The sequence below is a fragment of the Coffea arabica genome, chromosome 11e (genome assembly GCF_036785885.1).
Source record: "Coffea arabica cultivar ET-39 chromosome 11e, Coffea Arabica ET-39 HiFi, whole genome shotgun sequence".
NCBI lineage: Eukaryota > Viridiplantae > Streptophyta > Magnoliopsida > Gentianales > Rubiaceae > Coffea > Coffea arabica.
Window position 1 is genome coordinate 43,479,298 of NC_092331.1, and position 17,924 is coordinate 43,497,221.

General features: G+C 38.1%; 1 long non-coding RNA gene across 1 annotated transcript; it reads left to right on the forward strand.

The window, feature by feature from the left end:
* The first annotated feature begins 1,365 nt into the window (after positions 1-1,365).
* LOC140021032 (uncharacterized) lies at positions 1,366-4,941 on the forward strand. The gene is made up of 3 exons (XR_011825009.1): positions 1,366-1,605; positions 3,395-3,475; positions 4,758-4,941. It is a non-coding gene; the product is annotated as an uncharacterized lncRNA (long non-coding RNA).
* The last annotated feature ends 12,983 nt before the right edge of the window (positions 4,942-17,924 follow it).

Below are 17,924 nucleotides of genomic sequence, written 5' to 3' on the forward strand. Positions count from 1 at the left end.
TACTTCGAATCTGTTTATCCTACTTGGTTCTAGATTTGTCATTTGGGTTGTTGTCACTTCCTTTATTTTCCATCAGAACTTTACCATCTTTCTTCCACTGGACCATTCGGTTGTTTATTAGTTTCTACACATTTAGCTTTCCATCTCTCCTATCTTTCTCTACCTACTGATTCTTTGTCTGCACCTTATCCCAATTCTCCTATTAACAATGCTAGTTTTGATCCCTATCCCCTATTGTTTTTGACTTCCCATGGTATTCTCATATCCCTTTTCCACTTGTTTGATGGCCTTTTCCCCATGTTGTTCCCTGTACCCTATTTCACTCGAACCTTCTCTTACCACCAACTCATTTTCCGTCCTATTTGGTGTCTTCTACTTTGTGAGAAGAGATGAAATCATATTTCCTGCTTTCATCCATGCCCCAAACTGCTCTTCTCTCTAATTTTGCCTCTCACATCGACTGTTTGGCACGTTTTGTCACTATGCCATATAATATCACATTTGTAGAAAAAGTTCAGGCACTTTTCATATTTATATTCTACTCAAATCGGTTCACTGTTGTGCTTTATAATGGTCTCTTTAATCAAAGGTTAAGATATGTTCACCTTTGCTAGTATCTTCATGTGCTTGCCATCCTTCCCTCCTCCAAGTGGGATAATCACATCCTTAACTGAATTGAATATCTCTCTAATTTTGAACCCTATTGCTCTGCTTAACCAGTGGATTGGTAAATTCTAATCTTGGATCCATGTATGTAAGATCAGAAAGGTGTGAGGACTCGCAAAATTTACTTATTTAATCTCCTATTTCTAGTTTATTTAATTATTTATTTGGCATTTTACTCCGAATATTATTTTCTAAGCTCTTGAGACCTAATTACATGGAAATATAGTTTCATTATATTTTTAAAATGACTTGTTTCAAAAATTAATTTCTGGAAGCTCGTTTAGTGAAAATAGTGAACACGTCTTTGGAAATCTTGATCGATTGAGAGTACAATAGGTTTGAAATATTGGAGACATGTACAATGGACCTAAAATAGGCATTTTAATGTTTAAATACTCAAGTGATGGTTAGTAGTACGGTCGTTATAAGAATTTCTCGGAGGTTTCGCGTTATAGCGATAAAATTGACGGTACACGTTTCCACACGCGTGACTTTATTTGAGGGACTTTAGACCCTTATTTCGGGATAATTAGGAGTGAATATTATCTACATGAATATAAATGCATTAGAGGTTTAGTGCACTGGTGAACCAAACGCGCGAGAAATCGAGCCATAATCGCGCCAAACGGCTCCTAATGTGAGTTGACTAAGGGGTGATTGGTGGCCACAAGTTAATGTCTTCTCTTGGAAGCTTAGAAATCTGATCACACTCTCTCTCTTGCTCCCTCATCTGGCCGAACAACAAACAAGAAAAACAGCTCAAGAGTTCTTCAAATTCCTCCATCAAATCTTCACCAAATCATCTCCAAATTCAACCAAACTTGCACCACACTTAGATTAACACTTGAGGAGTATTTTGAGCTGCAAAAGGGAGCTGAAAAGCCACGGTTTTCTGGAGCAAAGAGTGACCAAAAATTTCTGATCTAGTCATCCAAGAAGGTAGCAAATCATCCAACCCATAGATCTTAGTTTTTGTAAGATATATTGCACATATAAGGTTGTATAATCATGTGGGTAGTCTTGTTTATGGTATAAAATGTGAAAGTGGGCTCTATGAACTCCCACTCTTGGGTTGTTGCTGATTTGATGATTGATAGTGGATATATTGTTGGTTTAGTGGTTAAAATGATGGATTAATGGTGCGTAATTGATAGAAACTTCATTGGGTGCAAGAAGCAAAAGTTTCTGGTTTTACCCCTGTCTTGTCCGACCATTTTTGTGCACAATTTTGAGGTTCTAATGACTTGATTATATTGTTTACATGTTAGTGTGGGTGTGTACAAAGTTTCGTTGAGAAATAACATGATTTGGTTGGTCAAATGAGTTGATTTCCAAAGTTAGCAAAACTGGAAAATGAATCCCGTATTGCCCAGGCAGTCATTTTGTATCGGCTATAACTCTTTACTCCGATGTCGAAATTGAGTGCCGTCAGTGGCATTGGAAACTAGACATTCCCAGCTTTCCATTGGTACCAATTTCACGATCTGGTTCCACTTGAGTGAGCCACACCATTCGTTTGAAAATCACTGTCCTGTTTCGTTTCTCTCCAGGAGACAGGACAGGACTTGTATCTTGATACTCAAAAACGAGCTGTTTGTGAATGGACTTTGAAAATGGTTTCTTCTGAGAAAATTCAGCTTTATGAGAGAGCTTTCCAACGCCATCAACCACGCCCAATTCCAAGTTGAATTGAGTGAGTTGTGGCCAAAGTTTGAACAGCTACAGTGATAGAATTTTCCACTTGGACAGATTTGTAACTAACAATGATTTGAGACGTGTTTTCCAAAGCTTCTTGGTATAAATCACCTATCAAATGTACCTCGGACATATCTTAGATATTATCTACTGAAATGAACTGTGTTTGAGGTGTTTTATTGGCCAAACGTTTTGAAAACGGAAAAACGGAAGTCCAAGGCAGATTTGCCGAGGAATTTCTTGGGACTTTAGTGATTTCGTTAACCAACTTTACGAATGAATTTTCCTACAAAATTTGGTAGAGGAATAGCCCTTATATGGTAGGATAATACTGCCAAATTTGGTGCCATTCCAAGTCTGTTTAGATGTTCAAACAAAGACCCAAAGTTCATGTTTAAATCTGGAAATTCTTGATCGAGAAGGAATTTTTAGCCAACTTTGAGCTGCTATATCTTGGCGCTCAAAACTTCGATTCTTGTTCCGTTTGTTTCGTTTTAAACTTTGATTGTAGTTATAATTGATTTCTAAATTTCGGAGGTTAGTTCGTATTGTGTGAATTTTGTCGAATTTTCAAAGATGGTCAAAAACCAACCCCGAAACTGTCTTAATGGTCCCAAACAGCAACTTAGAGTCAATTTTTGAATATCTTCCGTTTGGAATCATGGAAAATTATCTTCTAAGAACTTTTAGTGCTTTTGAAGAAGTTTCCAACGATATCAAGCTTTCCAATTTTGGACCTACATAGTGCAAGATACGATTTTTCTAGGATTGACACCCAAAGCTGAAATTTGTCAACTTCTTAGAAAATGAGATTTTGGGAACTTACCTTCTTTTCTCGATACCGATTGAACATTCTGAACTCGATTTCATGGAAAATATTAGTCTCTTTCTTTAGACTTTAAAACTTTACTCTTGAGCCTCGATTATTATTAATTATGGCACAATTAATGAATTCTCCTTAGTTTGTACAACCTTCTTTGATAAGTAGGGGTTCTAAGTGATAGTGTATAATAGTTAATGGTTGTTTGCTCAGGCACTCGAGGGAATCTCCAAGGGGAACTCGGAGAGGACACCTAAAACGCTTGTTTGAAAACTACTCGCTTGTTTTGACTAGGTGAGTGTTCCATATAGGAATACGTAATTGAATAAGTTTAGGACATGCTCATTTCAAGACTATTAAGTGTTAAGTACTATGTGTTAAGTATTTACCATACTCATGCCTATTTAAGCAATGTATACTTGCATTGTATATCTACATGAATTGGTTAAATGATTAACCATATCAAATGACCATATGAACTCGATACATGCTTAACTTGCTAGATTGTTTACTTAGTCTACTTGGGTTTGAAAAATGGAGTCGAGTGTGTACTTTATCGCACTCGTTCTCTTTTGAGATGAATAATTCATGCTTGAAAATACTCGAATAACATGACTTGGTATGCTAAGGTTACATACGTCGTTGGAGTGAATCTCCTCGACTCTCACGTGGTAAAAATGGGATAACGGCCAATGATGGCCTATGCATATGACCAATGCTTGTCAATTAACCGTCAACCGTGAACAGTTAACCGTTAACCGTGAACCGTTTACCAACCCACATGACTACCTGATTACCTGACTATTTGCTCATATGATTTCTAATCTATATGATTATTCGATATCCGTGAATTACATGCTCCCATGAAATCAACTTGTATTGCTTACGTGCTTACGTGCTAAGTATCCACTTGATTACTTGATTATCATGAATCACATGTTATATGAAGTTGTCCATCATTGTTAGGCGAGTGTGTACTTTACCTCACTCGACCTATTCAAATGATGAATTTTACTTTTGTCGAATTACTTGGTTACCTGTGCATGTTGTAAGCTATAAGCTGAACTTGGGCCCTGCCTCGGTTACTGACCTACTCGAGCCAGGACTGGGCTCGGTCGGGTAGGTTGGAACCCTGGACAACCGTTTCGGTATACTCGAGTATTACCACTGGAGGGATAAGGTGATGGCCAGTCAAACCGAGGGGATCCGGAAGTCATAAGGTGCAGATGACCGACAGAGTTCCACTGGAACACCGTATCCTACAGTATATGTTTACCGTGTATCATGATAATTGTTTCGTGCTAAAATGCCAATATGAAATCCTGAGCTATGCCTGTAATAAGCTCCAATCACTCGTGAACTATACATGCCAATGTCTTGAACCATGATAACTGTCTCATGATAAATGTCTCAAATTACCCGTACCATGATTATCACCCCATGATAACATGCCATTGTGTAACCTTGAACCATGCATATGATATGCCCATCCTACTTGATTTATTTGAACTGTTAGAGTGTCTTGGAACCTCACTGGGCTGTGTAGCTCATCCCACGTTGTGGTTTTCTTTTACAGGGTTCGAGACCAAGAGTGCTCGTGAGTAGTACTAGAATATTTTCTTTTGAAGACTTTAAGTTATATTATAACGGATGGCTATTGTACCCTTTTCCATTGGGTTGTATTTAAGCTTGAAGACTACATAATTGTAAGTGTGAGATATTTGAAGTACTTTAATTATGTATTGAAGTTACTTAAGGTATTTTGGGCTTTTGAATGATGGATTGTAGTGAGTCCTGGCGAGAGCTGGGCAGGCGTCCCGCGGATACCCTTTGGTTCGCCTTAGGGAGAAGTGGGGGCGTCACAAAAGGTCTCCCTGTCCTTATCCATTCCAGCACTTCATGGTTTCACTACCAGCAATTGATTATCAATAACCCATAGTTGCCCATTTAGCACCCTATCCTTGTTCTTCTCTCCCTAAAAATTGAATTGGAAGATATTCGGGCCTAATTTAGTGACCACCAAATGTCTTGGATACCCCCCCCAAACATGGTTGTAGTAGTTTTAACCCCTGTGAAGTTGGCCACTTTTTTCCCATTATTCTCTCTGTCAAGCTCAAATTACACTCATTAATGCTTGATTCTATCTTCCCAACTCTACTCTATTCCCTCTATTTCCTTAATTGATAAATCTCTACCAGATCGAGTAGATCAGCCACAACCTTTGGATGAGATTTGTAAAACCAGTTCTATTACATTTCAAGCCACGAGACCAAAAGAAAGATAAAAAAATGCAAAATAAATGAGAAAAGAGCAAAAATAAAGGAGAAGAATTACTTTTAGTAAAAGATCCTGATTGTCCGCATATAATAAAGCGAGTAGGTAGCTCTACTACCAGTCCAAATTTATCAAGGGATCAATCTGCATCTAAGTTAAAAGAAGGGAAGACACTAGAATGCTAGGCTCTAAACCATAGTTATTAAACCCGATCCGGTCCGGCGGTCGAATCGATCAACTCGATGAACCAGTCATTGGGTCGAACTGGGTTTCTAATTAGACTGTTTAAGCATAAGAACCATTAACTGGTCAATGATTAAGCGGTTCAACCAAATTAAACCGAGAACCCAGTCGGTTTTGTTCACAAACCGGATTTTATGGAAAAAATTTTAGTTAGCTTTTGCTAAGATTCGAACTTGGGACGTAAAAAATATAACTAGAGCATAGTTACCACCAAGCCACTTAACAAATGTTAATAGAGTAATTTTCTTATAATATATGAATATTTTGTCAATTCTATCTTTTTTTTTATTTCTCTAAAACAAATTTATTTGGAATCTTTTAATAAAAACTTATGACCTCCCAAACTCTATAAGTTATAAAATGGATTTAAAAAATAACGTATTGCATAATTCATGTTAAAGATACATATTGTTTTTAATAATTTTTTGCACTTAAAATTCGTAAATAAGTTAGATAATTACACTAAATATAGATAAAATTTTACACTTGAAGTTTGGTGGATTACTAAATAAATTTATATTTTATTGATTCTTATATGAATAAATTATTCTATAGTGAATTAAATTACATGGGCACTTGCTATATCATTATTTCTTACAATTTATATCATATATCTTATATCAAAAATTATGAAACATAATATTTAAATATATTTAGTGATCCACTAGTTCCACCACTCACCCACTAACTCACCTCCTTCGTCTAGTACCTTCCTGGGCTGGGTTTAATAACCATGCTCTAAACTATTTGGTTGTTCAGGACCATAGAATTTGAGAGGTTTAAAGTTTAGAATTTTTAAAAATTTTGAATTTGTTTGAAAACTCTTACTTAGAAAAGGGTAAGACTCTACTAGAGAGAAAAGCCCTCATTTTAGAGAGAAGTTCCTGGTCGGTGTTCTGCCTCTTTTTATTGCAATGATATTTTCACGAAAAATTTTATCACAGTCCCAGCCAACTAATAATTATCTAGCCTAATAGTTAGTTTTTGGCCAATGAAAAAACTCCAAATAAGATTGTCTAACCCTTTCATTCCATATCAAATACAGTCTAAATAAAATTGTCAAAGCTATTATTAACTTTGCCAAATAATTAGTTCGAATCAGATGAGAATTCTCATGCTTTCACTATCACACCTGTATCACAGATGCTTCAACTTGAGTATCATGGTGTTTATTGGTGTAACTTTATTTGGTTTGTTGAATTAGTGCTTGGTTTGCTTTTGTCCTTTGTTACTATGTAATGATAGATTGAATACTTTATCACGCGCTTGAGGAGTACTAGATTCAAATACTTGGTCTCATGAGTAGTGATAGTATAATCATTGTTTACATAATTTCTTTCCATAACAAATTTGTAAGTCGCTCTAGCTATTGCAATATACCATCTAGAATGAGCTGAGAAGCACAAAATATTCCATCATGAGTATTGGTATCCAAGTAGAGTAATGCACATGTGTCACATCCAATATGGTACAAGACAACAAAAAAAATCCCAATATAAAAACATGTAGTCACACTCCATATTACCATAATGACAAAATTCTTACGAAAGCATCAGCAAACACAAGTTGTTAATATAGGTACTCTATGTTATGAACCTGACAAACCAAATAGTTCTCTACAATCACTAACCTCAAAATCTACCGATGAAATGCCCTAACTGCTATAAACTGTAGATCCATCTAAGTTTTGATTAAAAAAAATCTCAAAGCCAAAAGCACAATACAAATTAATAAATGAAAAAACTTCTATTTCTTCCCACTACATATAATGCTCTTATCTAAAGAAAAAATTCACCTATGTGTAACACAAACAATGAACATTATATAACTAATTGGCACTTCCCCTTTGATGAAATTCCTATATCTACCCTGTATATAAGAAAGAAGGGAGGTTTAGTTATTTGCCTCTCTTTTTGCCATGTGGTTTTGTAATAGTTTGACAAGTGGCATGACTCTAATATTTCTTACCCCTTGCACATCTTTTTTTTTCTTTGTTCATGCCAAACCTAAAATTGCAAGAACGGTGGTTTGGTTCTTTGCCTCTCTTCTTGCCAAGTGGCTTTCTAATAGCTTGACAAGTGACATGGTTCTAATATTTCTTACCCTAGTACATTTTTTTCCCTTTTGTTCATGCCAAACCTAGTATTACAAATAAATGAAGCCACTTGCGAGCGCTCTTAAATTGGTTCGGTCAAATCTTGACTCGAATTCGATCAACATCGAACTCGAGTCAAATTTGAGCTAAGTTCAAGCATAGAAAAACTCAACTCATTAGTTTGTGAACTGCTCGATTATATATATATAAATATAATCAAGGTTGACTCAACTTTAATTTGACGCCGAACTCGAGTTCAAGTTTTACATTGAGAGCTCATCGAATTCGAGTTCAAACTTAGTAAAATTGAGTTGAGAATTGAGTTGACCCGACTCATTTGCAATTTTAGCAAAACCAAATAAGTCCAGCCCTTGTGTTGTCCTTTTTTATCCCAGTAATTTTTTTGAATTTAATTTTAGATAAAATGGGAGTGTTGTCCAATTCATCATCATTAGATTAGTTTTACAACATTAAATACTCCATTACAGCTATTAGATCATTTTTCATTAAACCCTAATGTAATTCAACTTTGCAAAAAAACAGCTGATAGATGCGACTTTACTGGGTTCACTGGCTAATTCAGTTGTTGTATCGGTATGCCACTATCTCCTCTCTAATTTTTCCTATCCAAACCAGCTTTCCCACATTTCTTTCTTTTCAAATGTACTTGATCAAGTTTTAGCCATAAATTAACCTAGGGATGAAGGAAAGGATGGATTTGGTGCCCCATTTGTTGAATTTTCCCAATGAACATCTGTGAGGACTCGTAAAATTATTATTTTTTGACTCCTATTTTTGCTCATTTAATTATTTATTCAAATATTTGCTTCGATTATTATTTTCTAGCCTTATTAGACTTAAATACATGGAGTTATGACTTCATTATATTTTTAAAGTGACTCGTTTCAAACATTAATTTTTTGAAAACTCGATTAATGAAAATAGTGAAAACGTGTCTGAAAACTTTAGCCATTTGGGAGTACAATAAGTTCAAAACTTGGAGACATGTACAATGGTCCTAAAATAGGTAATTCTAGGTTTAAATACTCAAGTGATAGTTAGTGGTACGATCGTTACAAGAATTTCTCGAAAATTTCACTTTATCGCGCCTAAATTGGAAATACGCGTTTTCACGCGCGCGATTGATTGAGGGACTATAGACCATTATTTTGGGACAATTAAGAGTGAATAATATTTATATGAATATAAGTGTACTAGAGGTTTAGTGCACTAGTGAAACAAATGCAAGAGGAATCGAGCACAAAACGCGCGCGTACGCGCACTATTGGAGAGTTGACTTTTGTACACTTAAAACCAAAATTTGCTAAGCTTCTCACGGAAGCTTTATCATCAGCAAACACTCCTTTTTCCTTCTCATTTGATCGAACCAGCAGCAGCAAAAACAACCAAGGCTTCTCAAATTTTTTTCATCTCCAAATTCTTGCACCAAATCTTCATAGATTCACACCAAACTTCACATACACTTAGCTCTCCACTTGGACACCACTTTGAGCTGCAAAAGGGAGCTAAAACTCACGATTTTTCTGGAGCAAAAAGGGCCGAAAATCACTGCCTTGGACATCAACTAGATGAAGTAAAGATCAAACTTTCTAATTTCGATTTTTGGAAGTTCTAGTATACCTTTAAGCTTTTATTTTCATATGGGTTGATGTTGTTGTTGGAAAAAGTGGAATGTGGGCTCTATGAACTCCCACCCTTGTCTTGGAGGCTGATTTCATGCTTGATGATGTTTATAATGTTGGATTAGTGCTTAAACTAGTGGATTATTGGTGGAAAATTGATGGAAACTCATGATGGGTGCAAAGGCCAAATCTGACCATTTTGCCCCTGCTTTGTTCGGCAACTTTAATGCAAAAATTTGAGAATTTAATGACTTGATTGTGTTGTTTACATGTTGTAGTAGTTGTATAAAAATTTTCATTGAAAAATACTGAGTTTTGGTTGGTTAAATGAATTTATTTCCCAAAGCTAGTAATCTGGAAATTGTTCCCGTAATGCTCAGACCAGTGTTCGTATTTCATTCATAACTCCGTGCTCTGACGTCGAAATCAAGTACCGTCAGTGGCATTTGAAACTAGACATTCCCACCTTTCCAACGGTATAAAATTCACATTCTGGTTCCATGTGTGTGAGCCGCACCACTCTTTTGAACTCAACTGTTCTGTTTCTCTGTTCTGCTGGAATGAAATACAGAAGCTGTGATTTGAAACTCGATTTCGAGCTAGTTGTGTACTGAATTTTAAAACGATTTCTTCTGAGAAATTATATCCCTATGATTGTATTTTTCAACACTATCAACCATGCTCAATTCTGAGTTAAATTGAGTGAGTCATGATCAAAATACGGTGACTGCCTTGTTCTTGAAAACCCTTGGATTTGGACAGATTTGATGTGAGACTTGTTGTGGTCTTACTAAATGAATTTCTTGGTGCTAAACACTTACCAAATGTACCATGTATGTTCCTTAGACTTTTCTTGCACAGATAAACCATGTTTGGAGGTTTTCCTTAGCCGAATGTTTGGAAACGGAGAGAAATGGAGCTAAAGGCAGTTTTGCCTTAATAATTTCAAAACTTTGGTTGATTGGTTAACCACCTTCCCGAAGGTATTTTTCCACGAAATTTTATAGAGAGATACCCTTCATATAGGAGTACTATACTGCCAAATTTGGCACCAATCCAAGTCCGTTTCGACACTTAACTAAAGATCCAAAGTCGGAAATCCAAATCTGGAATTTGTTCAACAGTCTCGAATTTTCCCCAACTTTGAGCTACCGTATCTCGGTGCTCGAAACTCCGATTCTCAATCCGCTTGTTCGGTCCTAAACCTTACTTGCACCTCTAATTGATTTATAAATTTCAAGGGATGGTTTGCAACGAGTGAATTCTGCCGAATTTTCAAAGTTAGCGAAAAACCAACCCAACTCAATCCTGAACATTCTGGAACAGTGATTTCATGCTCATTTTTTAGTACTTTTAACTTAGATTCGTGAAAAAGTATCTTCTAAGAACTTTTAGTACTTTCCAAGAGGTTTCCAACGGTATAAAGTTTTCCAATTTTTAGACTTGTATCGAGTGAGATACGATTTTTTCAAAAATCCATATCAAAACTGAAATTTTCCAACTTTCAAGGAAATAGAGTTTCCAAGAACTCTTTATTCTTTCGACATTATGCAAACGTTTTAACCTCAATTTCCAAGATAAAAATCCAAATGCTCCTGTACTTTATGAAACGCCACTCGAATCTCGATTTACAGGTAATTAAGGTTCCTTTTCACGAAATTCCCTAGATTATTATAGTGCACGAATTATTTCTCGATAATTGGGTTGTGTGAATAATAATTCACTATTAATTACTCAGGCGCACACGAGAACCTTCAAGAGGATCCCACGGTGGACGCTTGAACTTTCCTTGACCCTACTTGCACTTAATACTTGGTGAGTGTCAAGTGTATGAATACTTGTACTCTCTAGACTTGATTCCTGCTTGGCTTACCTGATTACATGCTTAGCCTACTTGGTTTTGAAAATGGAGTCGAGTGTGTATTTTATCGCACTCGTTCTCATTTGAAACAAATGACTCATGCTTAACATATTTTGCCTGGTTTACATGACCTGAAATACATGCTTAAACTTGTCGAATGCTTTATTACATGACATGGTATGCTATGGCTGCATACGTCGTTGGAGTGAATCTCCTCGACACTTACATGATACATGGGGGACGCCCAAACTCATAGGCCGACCTTGGAACTCGAGCCGGCATGGGTTTGGTCGGGAACCTTGGTGAGCCATGAGAATCACATGATAAGTTTGATCTATTTGAGAGATCTTGCTTGGCATACTCGTAGAGTATAGCCTTATAAATGTCGTGCGGGCCCGAAGTGGTGTAGGGTGGACGGATGAGAAGTAAGTGGTGATCTACGGTTTGGCAATATCAACCCGGTTGACGGAGAGTCATCGCGGGGAGATATACGAATGAACTGGCAAAGCAAGTGGAACTTAGCTCCTGAGAGCTACTATATTCTTGAAGTGTTTCTGTTTACTTTCACTGGCTTTATTAATTACTTGTAATTATCTCTTGGACTGTTATTTGGGACTGTTATCTGGACTACGTGCTTGCATGTGTGTTCTTGGCCTCACGAGCGTTTTGCTCACCCTGTAGATTTGTTTTCCTTAACAGGTTTGAACTCGGAGGTGTACTGGGAAAATCCTCCTAATGTGTTTTTGTTTAGGGTTTCTATTACATTTTGGCTATGCCCCTTGGTTTTGGATTGTATTTTTGGAATTGAAATGTAACTTTTGGGGCGTAATGTATATTTGGGATTCATGATGTATTTTGAATACCCGACGTGCGGGTTGGATAATGGATGACTATTAATAAGTTTGAACGCTTCCGCATTTACTGTACTTAAGTTACTTGTGTTGTGTAGTTAGATAATAAGTTTGAATGATTTGGCTTGAGCCTGGCGAGAGTTAAGCAGGCGTCCCGCGGATACCCTTTGGTTCGCCTTAGGGAGAAGTGGGGGCGTCACAGTTGGTATCAAAGCGCTAGGTTAGAAATCTATATGGGAGACATATTAGATACTCTACCCTTAAGATCTGAGACCGGATAATTAAGTTATACCTTAAGAGGTATTTGGGGCATACTAGTGATTGGGTTAGACATGCATAGACGACATCTGAACTAGATAGTGATTTAAATTTCTAACCCGAAAAGTGCTATTATTTTGCAGGAATGGAAAATGGAAATGGAGCTCCGGTAGCTGACGGGAATGGCCATGCGAATGGTCATATAGCGCCTCCTAGACCTATCTTCTACCGAGTTTTGGCTGGGGGAGCTCGAGTACGCTATTCCCCATCTAACAGATATCCCCGATCTGCGTGTAGGGTTACCTTTGCTTACCCAAACCACGTTGTACTGGCTTTGGACGACGAGCGTCGTCAGTTGGTGAATGCCAACTTGGACTTACAGGCTGAGGAGGACAAGTTTCGACAGATAGTTGGCGCTCAGGGCGATAGGGTCGCCGAGCTCGAGGAGGTGATTGAGGGCGAGGTGGCCACATCTGCTGTGGTTAATGAGGAGCTCCGGAGCACTAGGGCTCAGCTTACTAGGTTGAGAGAGGAGGTCCGTAGTTGGGCTTCCGATATCATAGCTGATGCCACTAGGTTAGTGAATGAGGCGATGGGTGTAGCTCAGGACTCTGAGCAGGAGGATCCGGAGGAGGATCCTGAGGAGGAGGTTCCTCCTGATAGTCCTACTATGGACTAGGTCTAGGCAGTTTGACCACTCTTTTGACTCTTTTGACCAGTATAGCTAGAATTAGTTGGGGTGATACTAAGTGCTGAGGCCATTGTATTTTGCATGACTGTGTGGCTTATTTTTTAAGCACTTACTCTTACTTTAGTCTTCTGTGACTAAAAGTACTTCTGTGGCACCTGTGTGCTATATTTTTGTGACTACCCCATGACTTGCTAATTGTATGAACTTGATATGCTAATGAATGTAAATTATTGTTAACTCCAATATTTTCTTAATTGGTTCCTACTCTCTACTTTGCATCGCATAATTTATTTATTTCTTGCACTAGGCACGCCTAGGTTATGGAAGGGCTAAGAAGGGGTCGAGGCCGTGGTCGAAACCGTGGGCGGCTACTACCATTAACAAGATGACTGATATCCTAGAGCGCTTAACTGATGGACAAGGACCTGGACTGTTCAACCAACCTGGAGGTCAAGAAAGAGGAGAGGATAAAGCCTTAGAGAGGTTCTTAAAATTTAACCCGCCTAAGTTCCTTGGCGAACCTGATCCTGAGGTAGCGGAGAATTGGTTAGAAAGGATGACCAACATATTCGTTGCTTTAGATTACACTGAGGATAGGCGAGTGAATTTCGCTGTTTTCCAATTTGAGGGAGTAGCCCGTGCTTGGTGGGATCTAATAAAAGGAAAATGGGAGAGGATTCAAACCCCTTGGACTTGGGAGAATTTCACAAGAGAATTCAATGAAATGTTTCTTCCGCCCTTGATCCAAGAGAAGAGGGAGGATGAATTTATCAAGTTGAAACACGGAACTCTTAGTGTAGTTGAGTATGAAGGAAAATTTACTAAGCTTTCAAAGTACGCTCCCGAATTGGTGACCAATGAGCGGAAAAGGATTAGACGGTTTGTTCAGGGACTTAATGTAGAGATACAAGAGGGATTGGCTGCAACCCAAATCTCTACGTTTACTGAGGCACTAGAGAAAACTCAAAGGGTAGAAAATGCAAGGATGCAAGCGAGGAACTTCCACAATAGAAAAAAACACTTTTCTAGCCATACCTCTCGACAAACTAGTAAAAGTGCACAACCTTCCAAAATGGGAAGAGGAGCGGGAGGACCGAGGACTGCTGGAGTTTCGAGAGGTGCTTTGTCTAGAGGAGGCCGTAGTGGGCTGGCACAGGCAAGGAGAGCGTCTTCTAGTGGTTCAGCGGTGACCCCTTAAGTTACGTATGGGTACTGCGAAAAACCCAACCATTCTGAAAATGACTATTGGAGGAAGTCTGGGAAGTGCTTGGCCTGCGGTAGTACCGAGCATCAGCTCGCGAACTGTCCAAACAAAATGAAGACGGGAGGCGATACCCAAAGACCGGAAAAGTCAGCCTCTAAGCAAACTAGTGTCGGAGGGAGCCGACCGAAAGTACCGGCCAGGGTTTATGCACTGGATTATCAACAAGTTCCTGAGGCAATTGAGGTGGTAGAAGGTACAATTCCAATCTTTCACCGTTTAGCTAGGGTTTTAATTGATTCAGGTGCTACACATTCTTTTGTAAACCCTAATTTCATGAGTGGGATACACTTGAAGCCAATTAAGTTACCATATGATCTAGAGGTTAAAACGCCTACTGGGGATCAAAATCTAATTGCTAATTTGGTGTATAAAGATTGTGAAGTTTGGATTGGGGAACGAAAATTATGGGCTGATTTGATAGGTTTGACGATTAAGGGATACGATGTAATCTTGGGGATGGATTGGTTAGCCCGTTATAATGCTCAGTTAAATTGTAGGACGAAGATCGTAGAGTTGCGTCCTCCAGGAGAAACAACTCTGAAACTAGATGTAAGAGGTAAATTAGTTTCGTCTGCACTTATTTCAGGAATTCGGCCTAGAAAGTTGTTAAGTAAAAGAGCTCAAGGATATTTGGTTTTTCTTATTAATACCCCTAGTGATAAGGTGAATTTGGAGGACATGCCTATAGTGAAAGACTTTCCTGATATTTTTTCTGAAGAATTGGAGTTCCTACCCCCGGAACGAGAAATAGTCTTTAAGATCGATGTAACTCTGGGAGTAGCCCCTATTTCTTGGACGTCATACCGAATGGCCCCAGCCGAATTGAAGGAGTTGAAATTGCAACTACAAGATTTACTGGAATGAAATTTTATACAGGAAAATGATTCACCGTGGGGAACCCCAGTTTTGTTTGTTAAGAAGAAGGACGGGAGTCTGAGACTGTGTATAGACTACCGAAACCTGAATGATGTTTCAATTAAGAATAAGTACCCTCTACCCCACATTGATGAATTATTTGACCAATTGCAAGGGGCTGTAGTATTCTCGAAGTTGGATTTGAGACAGGGTTATTATCAGTTGATGATTTTGGAGAAGGACATACCCAAGACTGCTTTTAACTCGAGATATGGGCATTTTGAATTTGCCGTGATGCCGTTTGGGTTAACGAATGCACCTGCTACTTTTATGAATTTAATGCATAAGGTCTTTAAACCTTGCCTAGATCAATTTGTGGTGGTCTTTATTGATGACATATTGGTGTATTCTAAGAATGTGAAGGATCATGCGAAGCATTTGAGAATTATTTTACAAACTTTGAGGGAACATCAATTATATGCTAAGTTTAGCAAGTGAGAATTCTGGTTAAAAGAAGTGACTTTCTTGGGACACATAATTTCTAAGGATGGGATTAAAGTGGATCCAGCTAAAGTGGAAGCTGTTTCAAAATGAAAACGACCTAAAAATCCTACCGATGTTCGAAATTTTATTGGATTAGTAGGGTACTACCGGAAATTTATCAAAGATTTCTCTAGAATTGCTGGACCCATGGCTGAATTGACCAAGAAGAATGGGAAGTTTTTATGGAGTTCTAAGTGTGAAGAAAGTTTTCAGGAGTTGAAAAGATGGTTGACAAGAGTGCCTGTGTTAGCTTTGCCAAACGGAAAGGATAGTTTTGTGATTTACACAGATGCTTCAAATGAAGGATTGGAGTGTGTTCTAATGCAAAATGACAGAGTGATAGCATATGCCTCTAGAAAATTGAAACCGCATGAAGGGAATTATCCGACTCATGATTTGGAGTTAGCAGCTGTGATTTTTGCTTTAAAGAAATGGAGGCATTATCTGTACGGAGTGACATTTGAGGTTTTTACAAACCACAAAAGCATTAAGTACATATTTTCTCAAAAGGAACTGAATTTGAGGTAACGTAGATGGATAGAATTTTTGAAAGACTATGACTGTACGATTAAGTACCATCCAGGGAAAGCTAATGTAGTGGCTGATGCTTTGAGTCATCAAGTACAGATGGCTGGATTGATGATTAAGGAATTTGAATTGTTGGAAGAAGTTAGTCAGTGGAATCCTCGACTGGAACCGAGGAAAGTAATTCTGAGAAACATTGTATTGAATTCTCATTTGATGGAACGTATCAAGGAATCTCAAGGAAAGGACACTGAAGTGCAGAAATGGTCGGAAAAGATTAAAAAGGGGGACAAATTGGATTTTAACTTGGGACAAAATGGTGTATTGAGATTTTGGAATCGGGTAGTTGTGCCAAAGGATAAAGGGCTTAAAAGGGAAATTTTAGAAGAGGCACACCGATCAAAATTTATAGTACATCCAGGAGGGAATAAAATGTACCAAGACTTGAAGAATCTTTATTGGTGGGAGAACATGAAGAAGGAGATTGCTAAATTTGTCCAAACATGCTTAATTTGTCAACAGGTTAAAGTGAACATCAGAAACTATCGAAACTTTTGCAACCTCTAGAAATACCTGTGTGAAAATGGGAGAATATCACAATGAATTTTGTATCGGGATTACCAAGGATACAGAGGGACCATGATGCGATTTGGGTAATAGTGGATAGATTGACCAAATCAGCTCATTTTCTGCCGATTAATATGAAATCTCCATTAGAAAAGTTGGTCAGGTTGTATTTGGATGAGATCATTAGGTTGCATGGAATACCTGTCAGTATCGTGTCGGATAGAGATCCAAGATTTGTTTCGAGATTCTGGCAAAAGATGCAAGAAGTGTTAGGGACTAAATTGAACTTTAGTACCACTTATCATCCCCAGACTGATGGACAATCGGAGAGGACAATTCAAACTCTTGAGAACATGTTACGGACTTGTGTTCTGGACTTTGGAGAGAGTTGGAGTAAGTTTTTGACTTTAGTGGAGTTTGCCTACAATAATAGTTTCCACTCTTCTATTCAGATGCCCTCGTATGAGGCACTTTAAGGTCGAAAATGTAGGTCTCCAATTTGTTGGGACGAAATAGGTGAACGAAAAATCTTAGACCCGACCACAGTATATTGGATTGAAGAAGCTAGTGAGAAAGTAAGGTTGGTACGCCAAAAAATTCAGACCGCCCAGAGCCGCCAAAAGAGTTATGCCGATAATCGAAGAAAAGATTTGGAGTTTACTGTTGGAGATTTGGTATTTCTCAAGATTACACCTTTGAAAGCAAGTTTGATGTCTGGAAAAGGAAAGAAGTTACAGCCAAGGTTTGTAGGGCAGTACAGGATTATCCAACGTGTGGGGAGTGTAGCCTATAAGTTGGAATTACCGTCGAGTTTATCTCGAATCCATAATGTGTTTCATGTATCTATGCTTAAGAAGTATCATCCGGATCTTTCTCACGTCTTACAACCGGAAAATGTTGAGATTGATGAGATTTTGATCTATGAGGAAAAATCGGTTAAGCTTCTGGATAGGAAGGTGAAGGAATTGAGGAATAAACAGATACCATTAGTAAAAGTCCTTTGGAAGAACCATGGGTTGGAGGAAGCAACTTGAGAGGTCGAAGAAGCAATTCGAGAAAAGTATCCAAACCTG